Source organism: Erpetoichthys calabaricus, chromosome 9, assembly GCF_900747795.2.
Source record: "Erpetoichthys calabaricus chromosome 9, fErpCal1.3, whole genome shotgun sequence".
Taxonomy (NCBI): domain Eukaryota; kingdom Metazoa; phylum Chordata; class Cladistia; order Polypteriformes; family Polypteridae; genus Erpetoichthys; species Erpetoichthys calabaricus.
The window spans coordinates 160,134,473-160,152,265 of NC_041402.2; positions in this window are offsets into that span (position 1 = coordinate 160,134,473).

The following is a 17,793-nucleotide window of genomic DNA, read 5'->3' on the forward strand; positions in this document are numbered from 1 at the left end:
ACTTGAGAAACTAGTAAAATAAACGATTTTAAGATTTAGTTTATGATGTTCTACTTTAATGGCAAAATAAACTACGTGATTAAAGTGGAAATTTCGAGATTAAAGTTGACATTTCGTGCTTTTTTCCCACTGTGTGCCTATTTGTTTTGTCTGTACCCTAATAAGCTTTCATATGACACTCAGACAGTGGGCTACGACTCGCCTTTTCACGGCGACTTTGATATGTGACTTCTTTTTTATTTCGGGCACTGTGCGACTTTTTGAATTTGATCTTTCGAGTTTTTCCGACACTCTGTCACTCGATCAACTTTTTTTTGTTGATTATACCACTGTTTAAACCAACAAATAGTACGTTTTTCCTTTGCCTCCACTTGGTATTCACTGAAATTCTTATATTTTCCCCCGTGCTTTTCCCATTGTCTTTTCACAGAAGGCTATTTATATTGATTTGCATATTCAAAGAGGCGTAATTCTGGGAGGAGTTGGGGTGGGACAGAAGGCGCGTGCACGTGCTTTACTTTTCACGCTGATCGGGATTTATGTAGTGGAAGAACGTGAAAGTATGCGTGCGCACAGATTCCTGCATCTGGATTTTTCTGTGCGTACGCACAATCCCGCTTTTGTGCTTACGCCATGTTATAGTGTGAGTTCTACGCACGGTGTTATACATAAGGCCCCAGGAAACTGTATGATTCTTGTTATTTTTACAATATTGTTAATTTCTGCCATTATTTTGTCCAGATATTAAATATATTGGGTTATGTTTATTAGGCTCAATTCAAGTATGTTTTTCAAACAATGGTACCTTCTAGTTATTTTGAGGTTGCCTGCTATTTTGTAATTTTCGAGGAATGCAAACTAATGGTTTGTGCCATTTACTATGAAACCACTGACAGCCTTTGTTTTTGAGAATTCCAGAGTAAATGTTGTCTGATTTGGCAAATAATGAATTAAGACAGAAACCGCTCCTCACTAGCAAAAACCTGGATGTTCACCTGAAGTTTCAATGGATGATCCTTATGACTTCTGGATCCAAATTATGTGGACAGATGAGCCATTTGTCTCATTACACATGGAGAAGAGTCAGTCAGACATTCTCCAACCCGCTTTATCCTAACACAGGGTCACGTGGGTCTGCTGGAGCCAATCCCAGCCAACACAGGTCGCAAGGGAGGAACAAATCCCAAGCAGGGCACACACACACACACCAACACACCAAGCACACACTAGGGACAATTTAGGATTGCTAATCCACCTAACCTGCATGTCTTTGGACTGTGGGAGGAAACCGGAGCACCCAGAGGAAACCCACGCAGACACGTGGAGAACATTTAAACTCCATGCAGGGAGGACCCTGGAAGCGAACCCAGGTCTCCTTACTGCAAGGCAGCAGCGCTACTGCTGTGCCACCGTGCCGACATGGAGAAGAGTGAAAGCTGTATTTCACTCTAAGAACTTTGGAAAAACAGCCAAGCAAAGCGGTAATACACCATGGTTTCAGGGAATGTTTTGTCATAACAGGAAATTGGGAAATTGGCATAATTCATGAAACAATGAACTCTGCTTTACGTCAGACGAGTTTTCAGGTGAGTTGCAGGCCATCTCTAGGTGAACCAAAATTGATGTAGGAAATCTACATCAGAGTGTTTGGGAAAAAAAAAACAATACAGTGTTTTGTTGTGGCCTAATCACATTGCAGACCTAAACCCCACTGAGATGTTGTGGCAGGACTTGAAATAAGTTGTTCATGCCTAAATCTACAAATGTCACTGAGTTGAAGCAATTTTATGAGGTGGGCTGAGTTCAAATTCCTGCATAACACTGGTATTATCTTCCTTAACTTATTGCTACTTTTGTAACCTGGAATTAAGTCCATGGGGGTAATTATTTTTTCACAAAAAGATTATTTACAAATAATCTAAAATTCAAAACCGCCTCATAGTTTTGCTCTCTTTGAGTGGATGTTTGCAATGGAACAATATAACATGAACTTGAGTTCTATTTTTTATGTTATCCAACATTTTTACTTATTCATTGTTTTCATCGGTTTTCCTGACCCAAAACTGTGGGGTTAAATATTTACCTACTTATTTAATTACTTTTTTAACAGTATTGGTTTTCTTCAGCGATACATCTCAGGTTTCGTTTTTTGTTCTTTGCACTGTTTTGGCTCTTCAACAATGAACGTCCGTTACAAGCTTTCAGACCAATTTAAAACACAATTGTAAAAATGTTATTATAAGATACATTTAAAAATTCAGATTTTCACATGTAGCTCCTTCTATGTGATACTAGGTTTTGGTTGTAGACCAGTTAACATTCATTGTAAGATATCAGCAATACAGAAAAAATAAATAAGTAGGGGTGAATGTTTTTTTCATGAGCCAAAATGTGTGAAAATTGAATCTGAAGATGACTAGGCTGAAAATAAATCATGTAAACTGTTTGGAAATTTTTACACCTAAGCATCCATGTGCCATAGTGTGATTTGGTTTTAAATAATTTGGATATCTAATGTAGTAATGAACTCAGCACTTTAGTGCATAGAGATATGGGAGACCAAATTTTCTGTGAATGCAAACAAGAAGATGAGTAGCTGGGTGGATATGGTACTAGGATTTGTGGTTTTAATAATTCAAGCATATAGTTTATGCCATTGTTAAAAATATATTGTATAATTCCAAAGAGGCCCTACACAGACACTCAAATCATTTGCAGCATCTCTTTAGTCAAAGTGTTTCATGTCAAACCAATGATGGCAACGAAGTTAAATAAACACATTACCTTATAGCATATCAACTGACCACACATTCTAAAAGTATATTATCAGAAATGATATAAACGTCCACTCTTTGATTTATAAAAGCAGAATTTAAAAGTGCTGCTCCAGAGCTGGAATTGCTGGATAGATCAAACAGTCCTAAGAACCTAAGAGATTTGACAAATGAGAGGAGACCATTCAGTCCTTTGCTAATAGCTAAACTGTCTCATAATGTCATCCAGATACTTCTTAAAGTGTCATCAGGGTTTTTACTTCAACTACATGTCCTTCTAGGCTGATCAAAACTCCATATATGATTGAAATTTGCGTATTGTTAGAATTTTTTAGTAGCTGTTCCACTTTTACTAAAAATATGTGAATCGTAGTTCTGAGGTTTTTAGAGGACAAGGAATCTAATAGCGATATTTACATTCTGTGTTTTTAAAATTGTTCAAAATTCTTCTACAGCTCTATTTTGTTTTCTTGTGTGTGCAGCCATTTTGAGAAATTTTGTGTCCTGGTTGCTCTACCATTGGTAGGCAGGGAGTGCAGAAGTATGTGACACACAATGTCATTATCACGACGGCATAAAAGTCAGTGACATGTAGTTTCTGGTTGTCCAAGTTCACAGATTCTACCTAAAAACCCTGCATTGTTATTTGTTTGCCTAGAAGAAAAAAGAAATGCTTTCTGCCTTGGCTCAGGTTCCATGAACTATACTGGTTACTGCTCAATTTATTAAGCTTTGATGTCTGATTTAAATCCTGGGGGTTTGATTATTAGATTCTTGTCCTCCTTGTTTACAACTTCCACTTGTTTTTTTCCCCTACTAAGCTATTTCCCCAGATTCCAATTTCAAATAACACGTACTGCCTCTTTGACAGTCAGTACCCCATATTTTTCACTTATAGAAATCTTTTGCAGGGTGAATATACCAGTAAACTATTTTGATAATACATGTCTTAATAAAGGACAAAGTTTCACGATTGATCTCATTGGTCAGATTGTCTGTTTTAAATAGGACCGATATTACCGGTGGTTTGACATAATGCAGAGATATATAGTTACCAAGAAGCCATGTATACAGTTCAATGTCTATATAAAATATTGATCGGAATAATTAATCAATATGTGAAAAATGATAATTCTTTTGAAAAAGTCAAAACATCTAGATTGGCATTGATATATATGAATAATTTCTAAAATATCTGTAACAGCGCTAATAAGTTACATCATCTTGGGGATGAGTCACCAACAAAATGAGCTGGGATTCTATCATTCAAATTATCAGCTTCAGCACCAGCTGCAGGAGAGCCGATAAGAATGGCAAGCCTTCCAAAGTCGCCTAAGAATTCCAACTAATGCGTTAAGAGTATGCCGTCCTTCTAAGGACAGAGAGCTACCTAATAGAGCAATGTAAAGAGCGAGAATCTATATTGGCACTTGGTGCTCGTGTTACAGTGTTATCAGGAGTAGGACGAGGATAAGACCTACTGTCCGATTAGCAAACTAAAACTAAAGTAGAATTTCTGAACTCTTCTGAGGAGCTGCTGGAGAGCCTCAAGGCTGAGATCTGGGATCTTGGAATGCCATTTATAGCATCAGTACAGGAAGGAAAACAACTTTAGAAATACTACCTCTGTGACCGTTTCTCCATATGCTTAAATCCATTGGTATGAATGCACAGTTGGTGGAACCTTCAGGCTCATAGAGGTTGGAAAAATATAGTAGATCAAGTTGCTACTGACCCCAGGTTGGCAGTGTGAAGCAGGGCCAGTGATAAAACTGTGCAGGCAAAGGATGAGGCAGACTGCAGAAGTGTTACAGAGCAATCATAGAGGAAGGCTCTCAAAACTAAAATCCAGACCTGTATTCCCTTTGCAGGGTCAGTTCAGTGAGAGAAAACAGCCAAGAGATAATCTGTAGCTTCTCAAAAAGAGGGTTGTCTACCAACATATAAATAGAAGTGCAACGTACAACACCCCTGCTTCACAGCGTGCCAGCATAGCACTCAACATCTCTCCTGTGCCATCTGACAACAAAATTCTCAAGACCCCTACCAATGTGTCTTTGTCACCAGCCACCCCACTTCAGCAGAAAGAAAAAACACTCCTTCATTTCCAAATGTTTGTGCACAACTGCAAGGATCTGGAAGTGGTCACTAGAGACACCGACTTTGAAGGAGGTGCTATGTAATGATACTAGCAAAATGCATCAACCAAGTTGATCTTGACAAAAAAAAATGGAAAATGAAGGTGATCAAGCAGTATGAGGGAGGATCGCATGTGACTTTAAGTTATCCCATTGTAACTGGTGTTCACTGCAGCATTATACTGTTGAACCTGGTTAATCCCGGAAGCTTCTGCATTGTGACTGACAATTTGCCACTTTAAGGGGTAATTAAACCACACTGAACTCCTTTATCTGTTAATGTTTATTATTAACAGGCTGAAATGTTAAAACAGAAAACATATGAGTGCTCAAACTGTGTTGGTACAATTCCTCCTCTCACAATTAACACAATGAAACAAGGATATAAAGCAAGCAATATGACTTAAGTGACTTACTGTACAGTACTATACATATGGTCAGGTTTGAATACACATACTGGTCCATCTTACATCCACACCAATTAATGACTGATCCGTCAGAACCAAACATGGCCTGAAGTTGACAACTACCTGTAAAAGGTTCTTTCTGAAGCCATTTTGTGGATGGGTCTTCCACAAACCAAAATTGGTTGCCCTATGGCGTCGCTCTAAAGAACCACTCTGGCACCTTTATTTTTAAGAGTGTAGGTGGCCTAAACCTAGCCAGCTATATCAGACACAAGATAAAGACATTACCCTTGATTAAATACCCATCTAGTGAAAACAATTGTTCTTATTAGTTCTTTTTTGTTTCAATTATAACTTAATATTTTTTCCCCTCACTGTTTTGCTTTATCTCAGCTGTTCATACCAGCATCTATTGAGGTAGTAGAACTTGTGAGTGCATAAATACTTCTTGTTATTTCTGCATATAAAACGCTAAGTGTCTCGCTCTCCTGTCCTCTCTTCCTCCAGACTCCCTCTGCTCCGGTCGCTGCTTCCAAGCTGCTGTACCCCCTTGATGAGGAGGACTTTGTGTTCTTTTGACCAGAAGTAGGGATTGAGGTGTCATGTTTGACAGCTGTTCCTTGTGTGGCCGAACTGCTTCTGAAAGAGACTTGTGTTTGTATCTACCAGACCAGCAATAAAGTTTCTACTCCTTGGGAGAACAAATTTTGAGTACTTTATCCATGTGTCACACAATTACTATCACACTGTGGCCTGAAACTTAATCTTAGTCATAATTGAAAGCTTATGACGTTGTACACACTAGTAAGGCAAAACATCTGGCTGGCTGCAACACGGCATATGTGAAGTTAATGAGTTCATATTTTTCTTACAGCAAACTCCATGAACAAGTTGATAGAGAAGGTGACATGGCAGAAAGAAAGAGAAGAGCAGCGACATCTACTAACTATGAAGCAAATTGCAGAAACTGATGATAAGATAGGAAGAGGAACACTGACATCTCCAGCATCCACTACGCTTCAAGCACATGCGACATGGCAACCTGTTGCTACTCATCCACTACTGGGGCTGTGTCATTGATCTTGGGAATATTGGAAGTCCGTGTGTTTCCTTGTATATCTGAAAAGACTTCTACCATGCAGGTACCTGTTATTTGTTAAAGAACTTCCAAATTGACTTTACTTTTCAAGTTTTTAGGATAAATCACAATTATGCCAATTCTTTTGACAACTTCAAAAACGTTTATTAATTTAATTAAGGGTCATGGATGTCACAGCAGGTAATGTGAAATGGCCCTATTTTAGGACAATTTGCAGTCCAGTATAAATTGATGTGTTTTTACCCTTCCAGCACTTTCTACCTCTTTATGTTGTGTGAGCACATTTAATGTAAGCTTTTCAGCTTTTGGAACCTATGCCATACAACATTAAATTACAAAATCATCACCAAAAGGAGAAACAGACTACAAATATATTGTGGTTTAAAGCAAAATTAATAACCAGCTCTAGCAGAAAATACAAAAAACTTAGGTTAACATAACCCTAGTTAAACTAATCATTTCTTGTTATAAAAACAATTTGGGGATATAATATTTTGGCTATTTTAACCTGATAGGGGCATAGAGCCTGCATTGATCTAAGGAAGGCTGAACTTTTCAATTACCTTTACTGGCTGAAGGTTAATGGGTAACATAAATCCTGTTTTAATTTAGATTAAAGGTAATGAGACTTTTGGGGTCAGGGGCCAACTCATTCCCTGTGACTTTAACCAAGGAGACCTCCCACCTGTGCAGTGGAAACAAAGCATCTCATTAAACATATGGGGGAGCTTTTATTTTTAATAGAAATCTAAATAGGCTTTTAATATGGCTAACAGAAAACCATAATTAGAAACAGTGGTGGTTAATTCTTTGTCCACTTCAGAAAGTTCAAATGAGGAGCTAAAAATACACACAAACACACACAAATACATATGCCTGAAATTCTTTTAAGATTGTGAATGGCAGTTTCTATTACCAAAAGACCAAATCTACAAAACACAGTTCAACCATAAGTCAATTAAACTTTATTTCACATATATTTAGGATATTAATTGGCGATGGTATGGTTAGTCTACTCCAAGCAAGCCAGCAGACCTCCTTAAAGGACACCACTTGGTAAGTGACAGTCGGGTAAAGTAAGAGGAACAAAAGTAAATATTCATTGAGAAAATCATGTAAAGCAAACCTATACACAGACTTTTAAATTATACAGAAGTAAATTGGAGGTGATGATTAAAGCATTTGGAATACATTGTTGTGCGTCTTAGTTTTTAGTTTATATAGGGTAGAGTTTGTATTCTCTTTGACTGATAGATAGATAGATAGATAGATAGATAGATAGATAGATAGATAGATAGATAGATAGATAGATAGATAGATAGATAGATAGATAGATAGATAGATAGATAGATAGATAGATAGATAGATAGATAGATAGGCTTTTACTTTGTCCTGAGAAACTTTTCCCTTAAGCGTTTCCCACAACACAGTGCAATAAAGCACAATTCACAAACTAAGTACAGCACATAGCCCTTTCTTCTCTCTTCGTATTTCTCTTCAGCACCCACCTCTGCCTCCACTCCTCCCAGCAAGCTTTTTTTCCTTCCTATCAACTCTGGCTCCTGGAATGAAGTGAGGCTTCTCCTTTTATGCTGCATGCAGAAGCATATTTGGTGGCCAGTTAGCATGGTCTGGAAGCAGTTCCAGGTGAGGTGGGAGCCCAATGAAGTAAGGCTCAGGAGTTCCTGCAGCATTTCCTGGCAGCGCCCATGAGACCTAACAAGGCTGAGTAACAGAACTCCATCTCACATGAAGACCTGTTGGGATTTGTGGTGCTGCAGCCCCCCGGGAGCTGGGTGGGGGAGGGGGAGTGTGTGCCATATTGCAATCTGGGGGAGATAATGCAGTCTACACACTCTCTCCCCTGGTCCTTCCATTATGAACGCATCCCAGCCGGGTAAGGGTGCCGGCTGTCTGCCACAATAGATAGATAGATAGACAGACACACAGACAAGGGGAAATCCTAAAATGGACCTTCAATTAATAGAAGCTTGTGGGCTAACAAGGATTGAAAGACAAAAGTAGACTGTCTTATCATGAGGAGAGCCGTGAAAATGAAAAAAATTCAAAGGAATCCAATGTCCTTAATATTTCAGATCTTATCTTTTTGATCAGTCTCTCTAAATGTGGCTGCCCAGATGAAGCAGTCATGCTGTGAGGATGGCATGCAATGTGACACTCCATGATACTTTATATTAAAAACATGCAGATGTTCAAGAATTTTGGTGATCTAGACGAAATGCATTGAAATCAATAAGGAAGAAGAAACCAAACAAGTTTTGAGTGGATTATAATGGTTCAATGATCTTTGAAGTGTTTCTGAGTGCATCAGAAATGTCTGCTAACTACGATGGACCAATTTTTCTGGACAAAAATCTGACCTGAGCTATGGGGCAGCAGTGCTAATCACTGGACCACCATGACTCACTCAGGTAAAATTATACTCTGTGTTCTTTATCTCTCTGTGTCTCCCAAGCACATATCACTATGACTAACTAACCCATAGAGCCTGTGATGCAAAGGATCAGCACTATATAATCAGGAACCTGTCCCTGTCACTTCTTGATCTGCACTACATAGTGAGGAGCATAACATGCTTAATCCAGAAGTGAAGACACAATGTACAATTAATCTTTAGTAAAGTATTTTCATAATATTCTTATTATGGTCAGCTAATTTACCCATCAAATAAAAATAGTGCCATATTATTTTTTAATAAAAGCATGTAGGGTACAATTCATGGGTGGAGTATCAATCTGGTAGTGACATAACACATGCATATATAGGCAGTAAAATATTCACACATCTGTAAAGTGTGAGTTGGAGTATGCTCACAGTGTGAAAGTTCTGCACAGACACAACTCAAATTGAGCAGGTAGTGCAGATTGGATATTGTCATCCTCATCTATGATGTCACACTGGCCTCACAAAACATGGTGTGCTGGGAAAAAAAATGTTTGCGTAAGCTGGCTCATGGCATATTTTCACAGAAAAATTTGCTGAACAAGGTCACAGGTGAATCACAGCAAATTTGCTATGAAAAATGTTTTGGCAAATTTCTCCAATCAACAACATTTGTTAGAGTACTATGATTGGAAAGCAAAAAGATGAGGCAACTTGGAAATGAATATGATGAATAATGCTGCATTCATGTGCTCTTGGGCTAGCTCTGAGCTGTGACATTTCACATTTCCAATTCAGTGCATTCTCGTAAATTTCTGGTTGGAAATTAAGCAACATGATGTCCTTGTTCATTTGTTACTTGGAGCTGACCAGGTTATATGTTTGAATTTAAACAATTGACTGAGGTGAAATGGTCAGCATTATGTCATAACTTGGACAATTCAGGTAGCTTTGTTTTGCCCAAATTGTTCAACTTGCAAAAAAAATCAGAAAGTACTCTCTACTACTACTACAAGACAAAAGCAAAATGTAAACATGCGAGAAAGTCAAAAGACTATATAAAGTGCAAAAATCTTCCTTCTCAACTGAATTTCAATTATTTTCATCTAGTAGCTTATATTTTGTACTTATTAACAAAGAAAAACAGTTTTATCTTTAGTGAATACATAGAAATTGTCACTAACAGTGCACAATATGGACTTTGACACCATTTTCAGTCATTTGTATCGTCTTGCACACGTGTCACTTAATCACACTGCCACACTCTACTCACTGTCACAGGTAAGCAGCTCAATCAGCAGTCATCAAATTTCCTGACCAATATAAAGCACTGCATCCCAGCGAGACTGCTAAGCAATTCCTTAGCAAAGACAGCATATCTTCCAGGATTAATCGTCAGTTAATGGAGGGTTTTCATGCCATCCACATGACTTTCCAAATATGATGCTCTCTGTCATTACCCAAAAGTATAGGATGTTTAAGCATAAAATTGACATACTGTACATACCTATTTGCTTCAGTTATTTGTGACTTATGATTTAAAATAAAGCAATATTGTCTTTATTCTGGACTGCGTGTCTGCCTGGGGGGATGCAAACCAGGATCCCGAGTTGTTTCGTTGTGTAGTGGGTGCGGCAACGCACTGTACCAATGCATGCTGCCCAACGTGACTTGACTTGAATATTGTCTTATTGTCATTTTAATAATAAGTTGGTAACTTTTTCTGTAAAATTAGCAATAAAGCATTGTGCATTTTTTTCTGATTCTTCCATTAATTGACATTTTCAGTGCAATTTCAATTTACAGTACGTGCCAAATTGGGTTATCAATGTCCACAGAAATGGAACTCATCCTTAACCTGAGGCCTATACACACACACACACATAACCTTCATATACTTATATCAATACATAAACATACATACACTTTGTTTTTATTTATGCATTATACACACATACTGTATATTGTGACCGCTGCTGCAGGGGGACGCAGCAGCCCTTCAGAAACCCCCCTCTTAAACAGTTTTTCTATGGGAAACAGACTCACTCTTACAACTCCTCTTTGCGGGATCAACTGCTGGCTTGCTGGCTTACTGTGAACATTTAAAAGTCCAAGCCACGGAAATCCTGAGGTCTCATGCTCCTGTCTCTCTTCCCCCAGACTCCCTCTGCTCTGGTCACTTTTTCCGAGCTGCTGTACTCCCTTGAAGGGGAAGACTTTGTGTTCTTTTGACCAGGAGTTGGGGCCGATGTGTCAAGTTTGACAGCTGTTCCTTGTGAGGCCAGATCACCTCTGTAAGAGACTTGTGTTTGTATCTGGCAGAACAGCGTGAGGGATGGCCGACAGTTTATCCCAGCCAATACCCCCAAGCCACCAGATGGAGCCATCCCTGCAACATGGAGGGGCCCCGAATTTCAGCAGGGCATCATGGAACTTGGAGTCTTTCATCACAGCCCTGCTGGATACCGTGGGGGCCGCCAGGGGATGCTTCAGGGAGGCTCAAGGACTTGTATTTTCCATTTAACTCGGAAGTACTTCCCAGTCACGTGAACAGAAGAAATGACGTACTTCCGGGTTGAAGAAAAGAAGGAGTTTGCATCTGACCCGGTAGTGCTGGGAAATCACACGGACTGAGGGAAAGAAGCACTTCCGGGTCAAGAGATATAAAAGGACTATGGGAAACCCCAGAAAGTTGAGCCGAGTTGGGAGGAAGAGTGACTGAGCTGCTGGGAGTAGGAGGATTGTGTATTGTAATTGATTTGTTTATGAGTATTGTGGAGTGGAGGGTGCTTTGTGCACTGTATTATTATAATAAAAATAATTATCGGACTTTTATCTGGTGTCTGATGTCTAGTCTGAGGGTTCAAGGGGTCCCCTATCTGTCACAACAGCAATAACGTTTCTACTCCTTGGAAAACTTGCTGAATTCTTCTGTGCAACTTTGTGACCCAAGCTTGACAAAATATAGATCAGCGTTTCCCAATTCATTTTACCCTCACACCCCCTGTGACGGACGAGGCCGATTTCGCACCCCTTTGGGAAATGTTCACCGAGCTTTGATAGCTTCAAGTTGGAATTGAAAAATATTGCATTGTAAAGCACGCACTGTGGTCTGTCTACTCCATCAATAATTGTTTTGGTAAAGCCATACTCAGTGTAATCCTCCTTTCATTTTCTAATTTTTTCGCGACCAGCCATGATTAAATGAACGGTAAAAAAGTAAGAGCGAAGCGACGGTGACTTATTGAGGCAGGCAGGCGAGAGCACAACAGCACACGGGCTCGATGTAGTGCGCATCAAGTCGATCTAAAATGCGCAGTCAGATTCGAAAAAATATATCTTTTCAAGTTCTATTTGGATATAAGTAGGTTCTATTTAGTCGACAGAAACATCTTTGGTAGGAATGTAAGTTGAATTTAGTCTTTAAATTTCTATGGTGAAGAAAAATGTATGCAATGATGACTAAATTTAACTTACATTCCTACCAAAGATATTTCTGTCGACTAAATAAAACTTACTTATATTTAAAATTTAACTAGAACTTGAACAGATACGATAGCTCATAATACCCAAGCAGCACTAAGTGCGCGTAAGAGAAGAAGTCATTAGTTTTAACAAGCAGCGTATTGCACTGATACAAAATGGCCTGCCCATTTAATTATTTAGGAATGGATAGATAAATTAAGATTTTGTACAAATAATGTTTTTTATTTTTCTTCCTCGATGGATTCTGGCACCCCCAGCCACAGTTGCTCGCACCCCCAATCGGGAAGCGCTGATATAGATCCATTCCTTTCCAGGACCCACTTACTTCATAACACCCACACTCATTTATACTGGGCAATTTTAGAGGCACAAATTAACTTAACTTGTATTTTTTTGCAATATGGTAGGAAAACCAGAACATCTAGAAAAAATGCAATGTAGAAATAGGAGGAGAAAGTTAATATATGCTGAATATAAATGATGGAAAGAATCCAGTTCTGGGGGCTTGGCTTGGTAGTGCCAATGAAAAGAGTGTGAAAATGTCTAGCTCAACATTGCACCCAGAAATACTTCACTTTTAAAGCTATGGAATAACTCAGACAGATCATTCAAGATTCAGATATTAAACCATAGCAATTATTTCTGGGTTATTAGCAGCACTTCATCTACTTGTGTAAAATCCTAATAAGGCTCTTATTCTGTATATTGTACATACATTTGTTTTGTATTTCTAAATAAACATTAAACTTTATTGTTGAAGTTGATCATGATATTAAAAAAAAACATTTATTCAAACAAAAGCTCTAGCAGCTGGAAGACGTTCTCCTTTAAAAATGTATGTTATTTTGCCCTGGTTAAAAATCCTATTTTACTCATTTTAGATTTGTATCAATATTTGGTTTATTATGGGTTTGCCTTGATTTTTTGCTGAGTATGGATCGACACAGATATAAATTCAGCCATGATTAAATAAATGGTCTGCCTAGAAAACAGAAAGAAACAAATAAATATGCAGACAGTGCTGGTTGGCACAATAAACCGTGAGTAATGCCAGCCTTAAAAACAGAAAAACAACAATCAAAGTAAAAATCCCATCTGTATGAACATATGGGTAAACACACACTGATCACAAATGTATTGTCTTATCACTGAAAATAATTGTTTTTATCAGGGTGGAGGGCACCTTCATATTTAAGCATGTGCTGATGACTGATCTGGTCCCTAGTGCCTGTCTTTTATTACAAGAATTAATGGGCGTAATCCTGGCATATCAATGAAGAATTATTCATGTTTTAAAATAGGAAAGCTTGCTCACATGGGAGTTGATTGATTTTTAAAAAACCATTCTGTGTTTCATCACTCCAGCATAGGATAAAGTATATAGTGTACAAAGTTACATTTATGAGACTTTTGCCTAAATGAAACAACAAGGGTGATGCCATGCCCTACCACGTAACAGAATGTCCATTTTCTTAGTAATGAAACATCATGGGACAATAGAACATGGCACACTTGAACCATGTAATGCAATCAAACATGCGTGAATCATCATGTAGTTGTGAAGATGTCTAACAGTTCATGTTTTCATTTAAAAACAAAAAAGATGACATGATTTTATTTCAATTGAAGTATCTCATTGCTATATTTACACTTATTATGACCTTAGAGATTCACTTATGACGCTGACTCAATGTTTTCTACTGTCTTCCCGCTTCTTATGTATAGTGAACTTTGTTGATTAGGAAATTAATCAGACCAGGCCCTTCCATGCCATAGTGGCTGCAGGCTTTTATTTTCACTATTCACTCAAAGAGAAACTGCTACAACTGCTTTGGTTTGTTTTATTTAGCCATTGGTGCATTATTAAACCATTTAATCTGGTACTGATTGTGTGTCACCATCGACAGAAATGAGTCCTGGATGGTGAGTCAGCCCATGACAAGTCACTTTGACACGTACACCCATGCTCTTGTGATATACCCAGCAACTCTCTCCAGCTAATCAAACAGGTATGATTTTGTCTTTAGTTGTAGGGATGGACTCAGTGTGTATGAGAGCGAACAACCAATAAATGCTCATCCAGTTGTCCGATGCATATAATTACAGTAACGAGGAATAAGTAACAACAAGTGCTTTGGACCCCACAAACACAAAAGACTCTCATCTGTCTGATGACTTGTGCTTTACACAGTGCAGAAGAATAGAATAAATAACTAAGGACTCGCTATACTTATTAACCCTTTGCACAGCACCAGCTCTGTCAGGAAGCCCAATATTGGCTATCAAAAAACGAGCATGCAGTCTCTAACTTTCATATGCCCAGCCATTTTCCATTGTGTAAATTTACATGGTCCAGCAATGAGATCAGCAACTGTAGTCAGTCTGATATACCCCACATCTACGAGTCATCTTCAGTACAATGAAGCCTTGGCTAACTGTAGAAGCTTTAACTGCTTTCAGGATAATTTTGATAATTTTGTTATATATTTTACAGTATGGCTGATTTCAGTCCATTGCAAAAAGTACCCATCACTAACTTAAATTCAGGTGCAATTCCTTGTGATCCTTATCAGAGTGCTATCTTTTTATTAGTGATTTATTGAAATTAAATATTATAAAACTATACAAAAGAACAATTGAAAAGTTTTTTTTTTCTTTTTATGATTGGAAATACTAAACCTTTACCAGCCTTTTGGATATTACGTTATCTCTGAATGATATTAAAATGTTATCTTTGCTCTTTACATGGGCAGAAGACAGGGCTTCAGGCCACAATAAGATGTAGTATTTTATGCTTTGCTAAATTGTATTGCAAGCATTGTAATGAAACCTTGCAGTTATTAAAATAAATTAATTGGGAAATATAATGATGCACTAAGAGGAAGCATATAGCACTCTAATAAATTACATTATAATATTAGAATGTCATAATGGAAAAAATTAGTCTAATGAACAGTGGCACAATGAGAGAAAGCGTCACTTCACAGCACTTGCCCCTGGAGTCGGCTTTTAGCTGAGGCGTTAACGGATCTGCTTGCTGTTAAATTGGATCACAGGGCTTTCTGTATTGTATGCAAACTCCAACAATACAATTTATTCACTTATTACCTTTAAATATTGATCATTATAACAATTGTGATAACTAAAGTGATACATGAGCAGGTATTTACAACTAATTTTTGCAACCTGTTCATTTCATTATATTGCAAATTCATATTGGCGTCTTGTGTATTTTAAGTCCATTTAATTCTTTTACTCATTGATTTTCCAATATAACTTATTGCAATTTGGGATTGTGAGCAACCAGAGATCACATGAATATAGCATAAAACACAGGGCAGAAGCCAACTGTGAATTGAACCCTAATTATTTTACCAATATGAAACTGAAAATAAAATAAAACAAATAACTACTGAGTTGTTTTGTCTTACGGAACTAGTAATTCTTACTTAAAAATGCAGCACTAAAACTGTCTTAGGTTGAAGGACACAAAGACACATGTACTGTGCGTGCAAATTCAAAGAACCTGTAAATGAGAATCATCAGATTTAACCTTATTATTTCTGCTTCACAAGTAATTGTATATCCAGCAATTATTCTTCCCAAGCTCAGTCCTGGCAGACCCCTACGGCTGCAGATTTTTGTTTAAACCGGCATCACAATGACGGAATCATTTAACCTGCAACTTCTCTCATTGGTTAATTGCTGGTCTTTTCTTTTCTGATCCTGCATCATAATAGTGTAAGATTTATTTTTTATAATAATATTTACAAATATTTGTAATGTTGCCATAGTGTTTTGCTCTCTTTAGTCATTTTCTTATTAATTCATCTTTTTTTCTGTGAGGTTTACGCCATTAATTGAATCCTAGAGTGAACAATGAGCAGAGCAGACATGGAGGCAAACAGCACTGAATGTGGAAATGTGCTTCAAATACAGATCCACTGGTGAGCTTACTGGGAAACAATGACTTAAAAAAGCAGAACACCTGGAAAAGTGGGATAAAATTCATACTGATGATGATCCATGCATCCAACTTCCTAACCTTCTTATCCAGGGTAATGTCATGGGATAGCTAGAACGTATCCCAGCAATCATTGGGAACACATTGGGAACAGGGCACAAATGATGATAATGATCTTAGAAATGAGATAAAACATATAAAATTATTCCCATAAAACATATGAAATATTCACTACAATGCAATAAAAAATAGTAAACATAACTTTGTGGTTTCCATATTGACACCAAAATATAGAAACTGAGAAATAACAGCTTGCTTAATTAAAGCAGAATTCCAATTAAAAGCAGATGCTGGTTGAGATGTAAACTTGAAGCCACAGGAGCTGAATTTGAGAACAAACGGTCTACAGTGTAATGGTCAAAAAGTGATTGAAATTTCTGGCAGCTGATTTTATTAAATTTTTTTTATATTTGTTTCTTGAAGAAAGGATTGTTTTCATTAAAAAAGCTGACATCTGGTTATTCTGCACATGTTCTGAATAGTTTTACAAAGGTGTATGCCTGTGTGTTTGTGTGTCTGACTTTGTGAGGGACAACACCTTAAAAATGAATGGACTTGTACCGATTAGTCTTTAGAAGTGAATTTTGGCTCTTCAGCTATTCATGTTTAGATGGTTTTAAACCTCAGACCAATAATTGTCAAACCACAGCAAATATGTCCACAATATTTGGTATACACATTTAGGACACTTTCATGAATCTTCAGCTCAATTTAAAGATTGAAATCTGAGGTTTTAAAGTTCAAAATTTCCAAAAACAAATTAGATTGCATGTTCAGAACAACAATGCAAGCTAGAAACAAAACCCAGATTATAAAACCTAGTAGCTAATTTCATTTACAAGGAGAAGTGGCCCACTACTGTCAGCCCCATACCATACAAACTAATACCCTGCTATCGTGGTGTTCACTACTGCTACAGCAATTGCACTATTGTCCAGAACAGATCTATGTGCTATTGTCTTTTCCTCTGTCCCAACAAATAAAAAGGACTCATCTCTGAAGATGCAGACAGTACTAAAAGCTGATTGAGCCACCAGACACCATAATCAACAGACATCATGAATGGTATGAATGAAGTCCTAATGTTCTGTGACATTATACAGAGAACCCATTATTTCAAGATGGTATAAAGCATTGACGTGATAAAGCTTTCTTTTAAGCAGTTTTTCTTTATCTAAATACAATTCAATTTGTCAGTTTTTCAAAGGTCTGCAAACCGTTTCATTATCTGCTTGAATATTTGCAGTCCATGCTCTGTTGATCCATTGTGTGAAGAATCTTACCATTCCGACAAAAACATTCCTGACATTCTGTGCCGAAACAGCATATAGCAATAACATCAATTAATCATCATTAATTAAACCGTCAGTTGTAAGAGAAGAATTAGCAGAACTTAGCAAGTATTCATCCATCTATTTTGAATGTGTATCATTTATAATTCAGAATGCTTTTCTCACAAATA